We start from the raw sequence: 15,591 nt of genomic DNA, 5'->3' as shown, positions 1-15,591 counted from the left end.
CTTTCCGAGTCTCTGTTCCCAGCTCTTAAGGCTGCAGCTTAGCGGGCTACATTTTGGGATCCCTTGAACATTCTCCATTCTCTAGATACACACACTTACACACTCACACAAGCTAATCCAGCGCACCAATTCAACAGGTAGCTGAGCCTTTTATGCCCTCAGCAGTCAATTCCTCCCACTTCTTGGGACTCTTTTAAGGCTTTACCTAGGCATTTAACCAAACAACCCAGGTGTGTTTCATGTCTCTCACAGAGCCATCATTTGGGTCCTTAGAGGGGATTGGCTTTCAGAGCTGCTCTAAGGTCTCTAGGAGAAATCTGGTGCCGCCAAACATCGGAGCTGTTATGTTTTTCGATCCCCCCTGGAACTGAGCAGACAGCCCCTGCCTGGCTCACCAGAAACGTTACTGGGTAGAAACCTCAGGTTCTTACTTGACATTACTCGTGTTGGCCATTAAACGAGAGACTGAGGTAGGAGAACAGAGGGCACATTTATTTCATTGTGCAAGGAAATGGCGTCAGTCAGTGCTTACTGCTGCCAAGATTGCTCACCAAGGGCAGGCAGGCAGGTTACTTTTAAAAGAGATTAGAAGTAGAGAGTTCATACAAGTTACATCAGCCACATTCTTAACCATACTAGGCAGGTGCAATGGGGTTTACATATAACCTTTGAGCAAAAGTAGGATTCTAATACAAAGCTTGCAGGGGGAGCCCAGCAAAGGAAGGGATTTTGCAATATAACACTGTATGGGAGGAAGCCAGGTAAAGGATACAGCACCGTGGGGGTTCTGTCTCACAAGAATTTATAACCAAATAGGTTTTTGTCAAGATCATTAGATTCAGGTCTTTGTATAAGGTAATCAGGCCTAGATCACTGTATTAAGCAATTAGGCCTTTTGATAGGAGGTTCTCCATATAGTTACTACATCTAGGTCTTTGTATATAAGGTTATTTGACAATTTGTCTTGGAAAAATTTTTTTAATTGTCTTTTAAGTGAAAGTTTACACTTAAGTTAGTTTCTCATACGAAAATTTATACACACATTGTTATGTGACCCTAGTTGCTCTCTCTGTAATGTGACAGCACACTCCCCCTTTCGACCCCAGATTTCCTATGTCCATTCAACCAGCACCGGTCCCTTTCTGCCTTCTCACCTCGCCTCCAGACAGGAGCTACCCATTTAGTCTCATGATTTGAGCTAAGAAGTACACTCTTATGTATCATTTTATGTTTTATAGTCGAGTCTAATCTTTGTCTGAAGAATTGGCTTCGGGAATGGTCTCAGTTTGGGGCTAACAGAGATTCCAGGGACCACGTCTTCCAGGGTCCCTCCAGTCTCAGTCAGACCGTTAAGTCTGGTCTTTTTACTAAAATTTGAGTTCTGCACCTCACTTTTCTTTTGTTCCTTCAGGGACTCTCTGTTGTGTTCCCTTTTAGGGCAGTCATTGGTGGTAGTCGGGCACCATCTAGTTCTTCTGGTCTCGGGCTGATGGAGTCTCTGGTTTATGTGGCCCTTTTTGTTTCCTGGGCTAATATTTTCCTTGTATCTTTGGTTTCTTCATTCTCCTTTGCTCCAGGTAGGTTGGGACCAGTTGATGCATCTTAGACAGCTACTTGCTTTCTTTTAAGACCCCAGAAGTCACTCATCAAAGTGGGATGCAGAAAATTTTCCTATTAAACTTTGTTATACCAATTGACCTAGATGTCCCCTGAAACCATGGTCCCCAGACCCCCGCCCCTGCTACTCTGTCCCTTGAATGTTTGATTTTTAGGAGCTTCAAGTTATCGAGTTTCTCTTCTGGTGTTTGTGCAGTGTTAGTTATGGGTTTTATTCTGTTTATGTCATGTATTAGGGCTCCTAGCATTGTCCCTATTTTTTCTTCCATGATCTTTATCGTTTTGGATTTTATATTTAAGTCTTTCAGCCATTTTGAGTTAGTTTTTGTGCATGGTGTGAGGTATGGGTCTTGTTTCATTTTTTTGCAGATATATATCCAGTTATGCCAGCACCATTTGTTAAACAGACTGTCATTCCCCCATTTAACAGTGTGACCCCAAATACTCCCCAGCATGTTTTTCTTATTTCAAAACAGGCAACTGAGAGCTTGACATTATTAATGCCATGATGAACCTGTAAGTTTTTCTCCTTCCTCTGCTTGTCCCCTCCTTCACATACCTCTGTTAATGACTTTGTTTTGACCAGATGTTAATGAGTTCCTTCTTTGTTTTAAACTGAGGCAAATAACCTTTCCTCATGTCCGACCACCTGTGGCATACAACCCCCATAAGAAAGTTGGAGCCCAGGTATCAGATATGTATATCTTTAGCCTAATAAAGCGATGTCTGGCAGGTATCTTTTGTCACTATCCTGTGATGAATGAACCCTCTTGAGCGTATCTCTGGCCAATTAACTACAAAGATATTTCTGTTGTAAAATTCTATATAAGCTCTAATGTCAGATTGCTCTTTGGGACTCCATAGAGACAGCCTGTGTTGCTGCTGGTCCCTGGTGATGTATGCATCTCCTGAATAAGCTTTCTCACTCTTTCTGACTTGGAGTATGTTTTATTTGCCTGCCTACTCCAGGGCACGGACCCTAATCAGGTAACAAATTTTTGGTGCCCAACGTGGGGCTCAAATTATTCAGGCCCTGGTTCTGTCTCCCTAAGGACTGAGCCCCTGGGATGGACCTGGGAAGAGAGAAGGTGCACCCCTCCTTAAATTGGGGAGGTTTCTCAACCTGTGGTGGCCCAGAGGTCTGGCGACGGGGGAGGACTCTATGGCAGCAAGCTCCAGACAGAGGGAGAAAGTTTCTGTTGGCCAAGGTAGGTAACAGGTGGTAAATCCTCTGTAAAAGCCACAGGGACGTTGGTTCTCATAGACTCCCTCCAAGAACGGGTGACTAGGTCCCGTAAGGTTGGACGAGAGACCAGTGAGGTTCCCCGTTGCTACTGGGTACCCAGGAGGTAAGGTTCCGGCTGAGAGTCCACTAAGAACTGGACTTATTCAGGATGGGATTCCCTAACTAGGAGATGTCTTAATATTTTGCGTAATCAAGTGTGGTCTGTAAATGGTTCTACAGATTTGGGTACTAATATGAAGCTTGATCTGTTCTGTACTGGAACTAACAAGTGAGATGAAAAGCTGTATGTAAAATGTTTTATGACTTTATGGCATAGAAAAAGGATAAAGCCTCTGTTTTAGCCCCTCTTGTGCAGGCGAACGATGATGATGAGATAAGAGATGAAGAACCTGAGGATGTTCTTATTCTCCCACCTAGAAAAACCCCATTTGTGTCCCCTCCCGGGTGGTATCAAAAAATGAGAATGGGAAGGTGCTGAAAGGAAGGACGTGGGACAGATATGGTCTCCCCACCCCACACTAGCAGTGGGGTACAATTCGGCCCAGTTCCCCTGGGAGGGCTTTACCTACTCCAGGAAGTGCCAGTCCCCACTGCAGAAAGCCCACTTCAGATAATGTGAGTCCATAATCCGTTCCTGGCATCTGAACACACTTAAGGTCTTTACTAACAGAGATCAGGTAAAAGAGGTCGAGAAAAAGAAAAGACCAGGACATGAAGAAACAGGCCGATCTACTGGCCGCTGTTCCAGGAGCATCTGGAGGAAGACAATGAGATCAAGGTAAGGACAGGCCCTGACTAAAAGAAAAACCGAAGTGCATTTTGCAAAGACGAGGGACACCGAAAACAAATGAGTGGCCCAAAAAGAAGAATGGAAAAGGGCCAGGCAAGATTGAAAGGGGGGAGAAGCTCTTTCAAAGAACTATGAAAGAGCAGGAGGAGGATAGCCAGTAGACTTTTTGGTTAATACCAGAGCAGCCTTCTCAGTACTCACCCAGAAGCCAAAAGGGACTGCCTTGACCAGCAATACTCAAGTTGTAACTGGAAAAGAGGTGACTAAATCCTTTTTGCAGCCAGTAGACTGTGAAATAAGAGAAACTAAGCTATCCTGCCAATTTCTATACATGCCCAAATGCTCGGTCCCCCTTTTCGTGACAAGATTACCTAAGTAAAGTACATGCTGAAATCTCTTGATAAAAAAGGCCTGTCTATCAAAAAAAAAAAAAGTTTTTTTTTTTTTTTTTATCACAGTACCACCAGCGAATACCTGGAATGTGGAAACAGCTCCCAGCACTCACCCAACCAGTGCTATCCCACAGTTCAAAGAGTGGTTGATGCTGTGACCCCATGGGTTTGGGCCAGTGGCTGGCCAGGACAAGCTCAGACTGTCTTCCCTGTGACTGTGGAGCTGTTACTCAACTTCGTGCCTCCTCGGATTAAACGAATTGAGGCTCACCTGGGGCTGCAAAAAAAAAAAAAAAAAAAAATTTTTTTTGGGGGGGGCTGCAGGGACTGATCACTGGATACCTACTGTGAGGACTGTTACTGGAGTGCGATCCCCATTCAACACTCCTGTCCTCCCGGTGAAGAAGACATCGACCGGTGAGTACCGTTTTGTTCAAGATTTGCAGGCTGTTAACAAAGTTGTAAAGGCCCTACACCTGGTAGTCCAGAACCCATATATGCCTTACTATCCTCCCTTCCACCTTCCAGTATTCAGTTTACTGTTTTGGATTTAAAAGACTCTTTTGTATTCCGCTGACTTCAGAGAGCCAGCTAATCTTTGCTTGACAAAAGACAGAAAAAGCTCTGTTAGACTGTGCTACCTAAAGGGTTTAAGAACTCCGCACTAATTTTGGAACAGCACTGGCCTGAGATCTAGAGCGATTACCTCCCTTCAACTGAAGAATAGTCCTGAAATATATGGACCTCCTGATAGGGAAAAAGTCTGAGAAAGACTCTTAAAAATACTGTGGCTGTCTTAAACTTTTTGGACCCAGTGTCTTTAAGAAAGTTACAAGCTAACCTCAATCAGGCTACTCGGGGCAAAGAGAGATCCTTCCGAATGGACTCCTGAGTGTCAAAGAGTTTTTTGTGATTTAAAGTCAGGGTTAACGAAAGCCCCAGCCTGGGGATCCCAGATTACCAAACACCTTTTGAATTATATAGAAGAAAAAATAACTGTTGGTATATTAATCTAGTTGTTGGGACCTTGGAGACACCCTGTCACCTATTTCTCTAAAAATCTGGACACTGTCTCAAAAGGCTGGCCAGTCTGCCTCTGAGCAGTTGCCACCACTAACATTATCAAAGGTGGTTGAGTTAATTTCCTTGGGACATGACACTCTCCTGTTTGTCCTTCATGCAGTGACTGCAGTATTGGAACAAAAAGGACATCTGTGGCTCACCTCCTGTAGGCTATCAGTACATCAAACACAGCTTTATTTGTGAAGTGTTCAAAACTAAACAGTGAATGAAATATTTACTGGTGTGTGTAGGTTCTTTTTCAGGATGGGTAGCTTTTCCCCGTCAGACTGAGATGGCTAGAAAAGTACCCAAAGCCCCTCTGAAAGAAATCATACCCCGCTTTGGACTTCCAAGAGGTCTCAATAGTGACAATGGCACTCATTTTATATCTGATGTGGTGCGACAAACTTCAGCTGCTTTAGGAATAAAGTAGAAACTCCACACAGCACGGAGACCCCAATCCAGCAGAAAGGTTGAAAGGATAAATCAGACCATAAAACATCTTCTTAGTAAACTGTGTCAAGAAACCAGGCTGCCCTGGACAGATGTGTTGCCCCTGGCCCTCCTCTGAGTTTGGATTGCACCCCAGTGAAAACTTAAAATAAGTCCCTCTGAGATACTTTGTGGGAGACCATATTGTCTCAACCAACTCTCCCCACAATCCTCTACCCAGCCCCCTCATGTAATCGTGTCTAAATATTTGCTTTCTCTAACCGAAGTTCTTTTTCCCAGTCACATCAGGCCGTGTGGATTAGGCAGGAGTTCCCTCTGGAAACAGCTGCGCACTCTTTCCAGCCTGGTGACCAGGTGCTCCTCTGAAAGTGGAAGTGTAACCAAACGCCACTCGGGTTCTTGTCCTGTCTTATTAGCTGACTGAAATAGGACAGACACTGATTGCAATGGAAACAAAAAGCGGCAAGTTTATTGTCTGCTCATACAAGAAGCGCATGGGGTCTAGTGACCTTAAGGCCACGTGCTCGCTGACTAAGGGGGCTGGGAGCTTTTTGTTTGCAATGGCGTCAGGGGGTTGGGTTTGGTACCCAGAATTTTCTGCCTTTAGCCCTCCCATGCCTATATTTGGGGGTAGGGGTATCAGTTGAAGGATGTGATTTCAATCTGTGCATGCTTCAAGGTGTAACTAGGGCTAGTCAGTGGACGAGCCACTACCTGCTGCGACTTCCTGCTCAAAACAAGCTTGTGGTTAGCAAGACAAAGAGAGCGGGGAAGGGGTGTTGACTGGGGTTTTCAATAGGGCTGAGCAGCCTGTTTCAGAAGGACCTCCCGTCACAGCCTAAGTGAACTGGACCCTTCACCATACTACTCAGCAACCACACAGCTGTGAAGCTCACAGGAGTCAAACCGTGGATCCATTATTCCCGCATCAAGCCCTACCCGGTCTACAGTGACAAGAAGGAATGGAGCGCCCAACCCATCGATGGCCTGAAGTTAAGACTCTCTAGGGTTAAAAAGTAAAAATGTTTTTAATGCTAACTTGGATGGGAGTTTTTTTTTTTTTTTTTTTTTAGGGGCCAGAAATACTTGTGCCCGGGGAATCTTGGTCCCTGAGATAAACGACCCTGCCGACCTCTTGTTAAAAAAATGAAAATTCTTGGGTCTATATTCCTAGAGAAGGGTTAAATATTACTGATTCTTGTTTAGATGGGGGGTTGCATGCTAACTCAGCCCTCAAGTCCAATACCTTAGAGGTGTTGAGAAATTTCACCATTTTTAAACACGCAAAGAAAGAGCTACAATATTCTGACATTTACAGGTGGGGGCCTGTTACCAGATTCAAAGACAGGGGCATGTATACTCTTCAGATTTCCCTAGTAACTAATGCCTCAAATTGTGTGACGTTCTCAGAATGTCAGACAAACTGTGTCAATTTAGAAAAAAATAACTACATGAATTGTGGTTCCATTAATAGAGTGACATATGCAATTAATCATACCCAGCTCCCTTCAGGTTGGTTCCAATTATGCGGAACAACTGTTTATTCTTATATCCCTTCTAATGCTACAAACGGACCATGTTCAGTGGGACGTTTAACTCTGACCTTGCCTGAAAAGAGATTCCTCTATAGTAGAGGCACTAGAGAGCTTGTAATAGACGCAACTTGTAATGATGATCTATACTTTTTAAGTGTAGCTGAATATATCTCCCTTGCTACAATCCTGGCTGATGTCCCAGGTTTAGTGAGTGGGGCTTATTATCAAGAAAGAGAACGTCTAGCTTGCCTCACCACGAAATCACTGAATGCCACATCACAGGCTATAGCTGCCACTAGCCAGGAACTAGGACAAGTCAGGGAAGCTGTTTTAGAAAATAGGGCCGCTATAGACTACTTGCTTCTACAACACAACCATGGGTGTCAGGAGTTCAAAGGAATGTGTTGTTTTAACCTTACTGAGAATTCTGAACTTATTGAAAAAAAAAAAGGTGAAATATGTAAAAGATGAGCTTCAAAAAAGTAAAGATTGATGAAGGATTTGATTTTTCCTGGCTGACCTCATGGCTGCCAGATTTTACCTGGCTAGAAACCTTATTCATTAGTGGAATTGGATTGGTTATTATAGATCTGTTAACCTGTTGCTGTCACCAATTTATGCCTATATGTGGGATGGCATTCAAACTGCCCCATGGATGGCTCAAACCCCTCTCAAGAGGGCCTGATTCTTTTGCCTGAAATTTTCTGATCTAAAAGAATAGGGTGAAACTTGGTATAGGTAGATAAACTCATCCAAGTTTCAAAGGGGGGAATATGTGACTCCGAATACTCCCCAGAATGTTTTTCTTATTTCAAAACTGAGAGCTTGACATGACAAACCTGTAAGCTTTTCTCCTTCCTCTCCTTACCCCCTCCTTCACATACCTCTGTTAATGACTTTGTTTTGACCAAATGTTAATGAGTTCCTTCTTTGTTTTAAACGGAGGCAAATAACTTTTCCTCATGTCCGACCACCTGTGGCATGCAACCCCCATAGGAAAGTTGGAGCCCAGGTATAAAAAACCCACAACCCGTGAGGATATGTATATCTTTAGCCTAATAAAGCGATGTCTGGCAGGTATCTTTTGTCACTATCCTGTGATGAATGAACCCTCTTGAGCGTATCTCTGGCCAATTAACTACAAAGATATTTCTGTTGTAAAATTCTATAAGCTCTAATGTCAAATTGCTTTTCGGGACTCCATAGAGACAGCCTGTGTTGCTGCTGGTCCCCGGTGATGTATGCATCTCCTGAATAAGCTTTCTCACTCTTTCTGACCTGGAGTACATTTTATTGGCTTGACTGCTCCAGGGCACGGACTCTAATCAGGTAACCATGGGCTTTGGGCCTTTGTCAGATATCATCTGCTTATATGTGGATAAATTTACGTCTGGAATGTCAATTCTATTCCATTCGTCTATCTCTCTGTTGTTGTACCAGTACCAGGCTGTTTTGACTACTGTGGCAGTATAATGGGTTCTAAAATCAAGTAGTGTGAGACCTCCCACTTTGTTCTTCTTCAGTAATGCTTTACTTATCCAGGGCCCCTTCCCTTTCCATATGAAGTTGGTGATTTGTTTCTCCATCTCATTAAAAAATGTTATTGGAATTTGGATCAAGATTGCATTGTATCTGTAGATCACTTTGGGTAGAATTGACATTTTCACAATGTTTAGTCTTCCTATCCATGAGCAAGCTATGTTTTCCACTTATGTAGGTCTCTCTTGGTTTCTTTCAGTAGTGTCTTTATAGGTCTTTTACGTCTTTTATATAGGTCTTTTATGTCTCTGCTTAGATTTATTCCTAAGTATTTTATTTTCTTGGGGGTTACTGTAAATTGTATTGATTTGGTGATTTCCTTTTCAAAGTTCTCTTTGTTGGTGTAGAGGAATCCAACTGATTTTTGTATGTTTATCTCGTATCCTGATACTTTGCTGAAATATTCTATTAGTTCCTGTAGTTTTCGTGTGGGTTCTTTGGGGTTTTCTGTGTTTAAGATCATGTCATCTGCAAATAGAGATACTTTTATTTCTTCCTTACCAATTTGGATACCTTTTATTTCTTTTTCTATCCTAATTATTCTGGCTAGGACCTCCAGCACAATGTTGAATAAGAGTGGTAATAAAAGACATTCTTGTCTGGTTTCTGTTCTCAAGGGGAATGTTTTTCAGACTCTCTCCATTTAGGATGATGTTGGCTGTTGGCTTTGTTTAATGCCCTTTATCACGTTGAAGAATTTCCATTCTATTCCTATTTTGCTGAGAGTTTTTATCATGAATGCCTTTTCTGCATCAGTTGATAAGATTATGTGTTTCTTGTCTTTTGTTTTATTTGTGTGATGGATTACATTGATTGTTTTTTCTAATGTTGAACCATCCCTGCATACCTGGTATGATTCCCACTTGGTCATGGTGAATTTTTTTTTTTTTTGATATGTTGCTAATTCTGTTGGGTACAATTTTGTTGAGAATTTTTGCATCTATTTCTTTTTTGTGGTGTCTTTACCTGGTTTTGGCATCAGGGTTATGCTGGCTTCATAGAATGAGATTGAGAGTATTCCATCCTTTTCTATGCTCTGAAATACCTTTAGTACCAGTGGTGTTAACTCTTCTCTGAACATTTGGTAGAATTCTCCAGTGAAACCATCAGGGCCGGGGCTTTTTGGGGGGGGGAAGTTTTTCTAATTACCTTTTCAATCACTTCTTTTGTTATAGGTTTATTTAGTTGTTCTACCTTGGTTTGTCTTAGTTTAGGTAGGTAGTGTGTTTCTAGAGATTTGTCCATTTCCTTTAGGTTTTCAAATTTGTTAGAGTGTAATTTTTTATAGTATTCTGTTATGATTCTTTTAATTTCAGTTGGGTCCGTTGTGATATTGCCCATCTCATTTCTTATTCCAGTTATTTGCTTCCTCTCCTGTTTTTCTTTGTCAGTTTGGCCAATGGTTTATCAATTTTGTTGATCTTTTCAAAGTACTAGCTTTTGGTCTTGTTAAATCTTTTGGTTGTTCTTCTAGTCTCTATTTCATATATTTCTGCTCTAGTTTTTATTACTTGCTTTCTTCTGGTGACTGAGGGCTTCTTTTTTGCTCTTCTTCTATTTGTTCAAGTTGTAAGGTTAATATTTTGATTTTGGCCGTTTCTTCTTTTTGGATGTGTGCATTTATCGCTATAAAGTGACCTCTCAGCACTGCTTTTGCTGTGTCCCAAAGGTTCTGGTAGGATGTGTTTTCATTCTCATTTGATTCTGTGAATTTTTTTATTCTGTCCTTAATTTCTTCTATAATTTAGTAGTTTTTGAGCAAGGTATTGTTCGGTTTCCATGTGTTTGATTTTTTTTTCCTTGCTTTTTCTGTTATTGATTGCTACGTTTATGGCTTTATGGTCCGAAAAGATGCTTTATGATATTTCTATGCTTTGGATTCTGTCAAGGCCTGCTTTGTGGCCTAATACGTGGTCTATTCTGGAGAATGTTCCACGTGCGTTAGGAAGGAAAGTTACTTGGCTATTGTCGGGTGGAAAGTTCTTTATATATCTATGAGGTCATGTTTGTTGATTGTGATATTTAGATATTCCATGACTTTATTGAGCTTCTTTCTGAATGTTCTGTCTTTCACCAAAAGTGGTGTGTTGAAGTCTCCTGCTATTATTGTGGAGTGTCTATTTCTCTTTTCAATGCTTCAGAGTTTGTTTTATGTATTTTGGAGCCCTGTTATTGGGTGCATAAACATTTATTATGGTTATTTTGTCCTGGTGTATTGACCATTTAATCATTATATACTGTCCTTCCTTATCGTTTGTGGTGGACTTTACCTTAAAGTCTATTTTGTAACAGATTAATATTGCCACTACTGTTCTTTTTCGATTGTTTTTTGCTTGATATATTCTTTTCCATCCTTTGAGTTTTAGTTTGTGTCTTTATGTCTAAAGTGTGTCTCTTGTAGGCAGTGTATGGAAGAATCATGTTTTTTTAAAATCCATTCTGCCACTCTCTGTCTCTTGTTGTTTTAATTGAACTTTAGATGGCTTACAGAATAAACTAGTTTCTTATCAAACAATTAGTACACACATTGTTGTATGACATTGGTTAACAACCCCACAATGAGAACACTCTCCCTTCTCAACCCTGGGTTCCCTATTACCAGCTTTCCTGTTCCCTCCTGTCTTCCAGTCCCTACCCCAGGGCCGGTGAGCCCCCTTAGTCTTGTTTTGTTTCATGGGCCTGTTCAATCATTGGCTGAAGGATGAACCTCAGGAGTGGCCTTATTACTGAGCTGAAAGGGTGTCCAGGGGCCATACTGACCATTGGCCAAACAGACAAAAGAAAAACAGGAGAGGAAGCAAATAACCTGAATAAGAAATGAGATGGGCAATATCACAACGGACCCAACTGAAATTAAAAGAGTCATAACAGAATACTTTGAAAAATTACACTCTAACAAATTTGAAAACCTAGAGGAAATGGACAAATCTCTAGAAACACACTACACACCTAAACTAAGACAAACCAAGGTAGAACAACTAAATAAACCTATAACAAAAGAAGTGATTGAAAAGGTAATTAGAAAAACTTCCCCCCCAAAAAAGCCCCGGCCCTGATGGTTTCACTGGAGAATTCTACCAAATGTTCAGAGAAGAGTTAACACCACTGGTACTAAAGGTATTTCAGAGCATAGAAAAGGATGGAATACTCTCAATCTCATTCTATGAAGCCAGCATAACCCTGATGCCAAAACCAGGTAAAGACACCACAAAAAAAGAAAATTACAGACCAATATCCATTATGAACATAGACGCAAAAATTCTCAAGTCTCTGTCAGGCCAGCAAGTCTGGTCTTTCTTTTTGAGTTAGAATTTTGTTCTACATTTTTCTCCAGCTCTATCTGGGACCCTCTATTGTGATCGCTGTCAGAGCAGTCGGTGGTGGTAGCCGGGTACCATCCAGTTGTACAGGACTCAGTCTGGTAGAGGCCATGATAGATGTGGTCCATTAGTCCTTTGAACTAATCTTTCCCTTGTGTCTTTAGTTTTCTTCATTCTTCCTTGCTCCAGAAGGGGTGAGACCAGTGGAGGATCCTAGATGGCCACTCACAGGCTTTGAAGACCCCAGACACTATTCACCAAAGTAGAAGGTAGAACATATTCTTTATAAACTCTGTTATGCCAGTTGAGCTAGATGTTCCCTGAGACCATGGTCCTCAAAGCCCTCAGCCCCGCAATTCAGTCCCGCAGGGAGTTTGGATGTGTCTATGGAGCTACCATGGCCTTGCCTTGTAGAAGTTGTGCTGGCTTCCCCAGTATTGTGTACCATCTTACCCTTCACAAAAGTTATTGCTTATCTTTTTTTTTATTTTTATTTTAGATAAAGGTTTACAGAACAAATTATCTTCTCATTAAACAGTTAGTATACATATTGTTTTATGACATTGGTTACCAACCCCATGACATGTCAACACTCTCCCCTCTCGACCTTGGGTTACCTATTACCAGCTTTCCTGTCCCCAGTCCTTGCCCTTGGTCTGGTGTGCCCCTTTAGTTGCGCTTTGTTTTACGGGCCTGTCTAATCTTTGGCTGAAGGGTGAACCTCGGGAGTGACTTTATTACTCAGCTAAAAGGGTGTCTGGGGGCCATACTCTCAGGGTTTCTCCAGCCTCTGTCAGATCAGTAAATCTGGTCTTATTTTGTGAGTTATAATTTTTTTTTTTAATAATTTTTATTGTGCTTTAAGGGAAAGTTTACAAGTCAAGTCAGTCTGTCACATATAAGCTTATATACACCTTACTCCATACTCCCATTTACTCTCCCCCTAATGAGTCAGCCCACTCCCTCCTTCCAGTCTCTCCTTTTGTGATGGTTTTGCCAGTTTCTAACCCTCTGTACCCTCCCATCTCCCTTCCAGACAGGAGAGGCCAACACAGTCTCAAGTGTCCACCTGATACAAGTAGCTCACTCTTCATCAGCTTCTCTCTCCAACCCATTGTCCAGTCCCTTCCATGTCTGATGAGTTGTCTTCGGGAATGGTTCCTGTCCTGGGCCAACAGAAGGTTTGGGGACCATGACTGCCAGGATTCTTCTAGTCTCAGTCAGACCATTTTGGGGTCTGCATCCCACTGTTCTCCTGCTCCCTCAGGGGTTCTCTGTTGTGCTCCCTGTCAGGGCAGTCATCGGTTGTGGCCGGGCACCATCTAGTTCTTCTGGTCTCAGGATGATGTAAGTCTCTGGTTCATGTGGCCCTTTCTGTCTCTTGGGCTCATAGTTGTCGTGTGACCTTGGTGTTCTTCATTCTCCTTTGATCCAGGTGGGTTGAGACTGATTGCTGCATCTTAGATGGCCGCTTGTTAGCATTTAAGACCCCAGACGCCACACTTCAAAGTCGGATGCAGAATATTTTCATAATAGAATTATTTTGCCAATTGACTCAGAAGTCTCATTAAGCCATAGTCCCCAAACCCCCGCCCTTGCTCCGCTGACCTTCGAAGCATTCAGTTTATCCCGGAAACTTCTTTGCTTTTGGTCCAGTCCAGTTGGGCTGACCTTCCATGTATTGAGTATTGCCCTTCCCTTCACCTAAAGTAGTTCTTATCTACTAACTAATCAGTAAATAACCCTCTCCCACCCTCCCTCCCCCCTCCCTCGTAACCACAAAAGTATGTGTTCTCAGTTTATACTGTTTCTCAAGATCTTATAATAGTGGTCTTATGCAATATTTGTCCTTTTGCATCTGACTAATTTCACTCAGCATAATATTGCTTATCTTTTGTCTATTGTTTTTCTATCCCCACCCCTCCTCTCCCTGGTAGCCATCAAATATTGTTTCTTTTTGTATGTAAACCTTTTCTTAAGTTTTTACAGTAGTGGTCTCATACAATGTTTGTCCTTTTGTGATTGACTTATTTCACTCAGCATAACATCCTGTGCTGAGTTCCTTTCGTTTGTGGATTTCTTCTTCATTTCTTCTGTTTCTATAGATTTTGTTTTTATTGAGACTTTATGTTTTTCTTTATTTCGATGAGTAGGTTTGTTAACTTTCTTTGCGGTTACCTTGAAATTTACCCTTATCTTCCTAGGTTTGAACCAGTCTATTATTACTTGGTATCGCCTTGCCTTCCTCTCCATTAGCGAGTTCTACACCTATACTGTTTATTCCCTCTTTTATTGTTCCGACATTGTTGTCATTTACAGATTAACCTCTCTGGTTCCCTGTTGCAACTGGTTTTGGTTTTGGATAGTCCTTGAGAGCTCATTTCCTAGGCTGGTATCTGGCTGCTACAATCTTGCATCCTAGATTCAGGCTGTGGTCTGATGTTGTTTGTCCTCAGACTGAAGGACTCCCTTTAATTATTCTTGTAAGTTTAGTTTGGTTTTTACATATTCCCTTAATTTCTGTTTATCCTGAAATGTCCTAATTTCACCATCATACTTGAACAAAAGTTTTCCGGGATATATTATTTCTGGTTGGCAATTTTTTTCTTTCAAGGCTTTATATATGTCATCTCATTGCCTGCATGGTTTCTGCTGAATAATCAGAGTTACACTTATTGTTTCTCCTCTGTATGTGACTTTTTGTTTTTCTTGAGCTGCTCACAGAATTTTTTCTTTGTCTTTGGTTTTAGCGAGTGTGGTTATGATATGCCTTGGTGTTTTTCTTTTGGATTCTATCCAATAAGGGGGTCATTGAGCTTCTTGGATGGTGAGCTTCTCATCATTCATGACATTAGGGACGTTTTCTGTCAGCAATACTTCAATGATCCTCTCTGTGTTTTCTGTTTTCTCTCCCTGTTCTGGAACTCTGATTACTCGTGGGTTTTTGCTTTTGGTTGTATCCCATATTATTCTCAGGGTTTCTTCTTTCTTTCTTCTGATTTTTCCTCAGACAGAGTTGTATCCAAGTGTATGTCTTCAATTTCGCTGATTCTGCTTCCATTGTTTCAGACCTGCTCCTCAGCCCTTCTATGACACTGTCCATTTCTGAAATCTTGTTGTTTATCTTTTGGGTTTCTAATTGTTGTTTTTATATGATTTCTAGTTGTGAATTTATTTTGGCATTTTTTCCTGTATTACTTTCTTGAATTGTTCCATTTTTTGGTCTGTATTTTCCATGAATTTGTCTGCCTTTTCCAAAAGTTTGTCTATTTTCTTCTGATTTTTGTCTGCTTTTTGCATTCACTCTTAGATTGCTTTGAATATGAGAGATTTGAATTCCCTGTCAGGTAGTTCTAATGCCTTTTCTTCTACTGGAAAGTCATCTCGTGTTTTATTTTGGATGCCTACTGGACCCATCCTATCCTGTCTTTTTGTATGTTTTGATATTGTCTGCTGTCTTTGGGACATTCAGTAGTTATTTTCTTTGTTTCTTGATTGTAGTTTTGTTTGTTCTGTCCTGCTTTTTTGTTTTACTTGGTTATGTCTGAGCAGGCAGGCTCTGCATCCTTTGTTATTTGCTCATCCGCAGTCATGATACTTTTCACCTCCTTGCCCGATGGGAATGGACAGTCATTCA

Source organism: Elephas maximus, chromosome 16, assembly GCF_024166365.1.
Source record: "Elephas maximus indicus isolate mEleMax1 chromosome 16, mEleMax1 primary haplotype, whole genome shotgun sequence".
Classification (NCBI taxonomy): Eukaryota; Metazoa; Chordata; class Mammalia; order Proboscidea; family Elephantidae; genus Elephas; species Elephas maximus.
The sequence above is the reverse complement of the archived record's forward strand: the minus strand, read 5'-3'. Positions refer to the sequence as shown.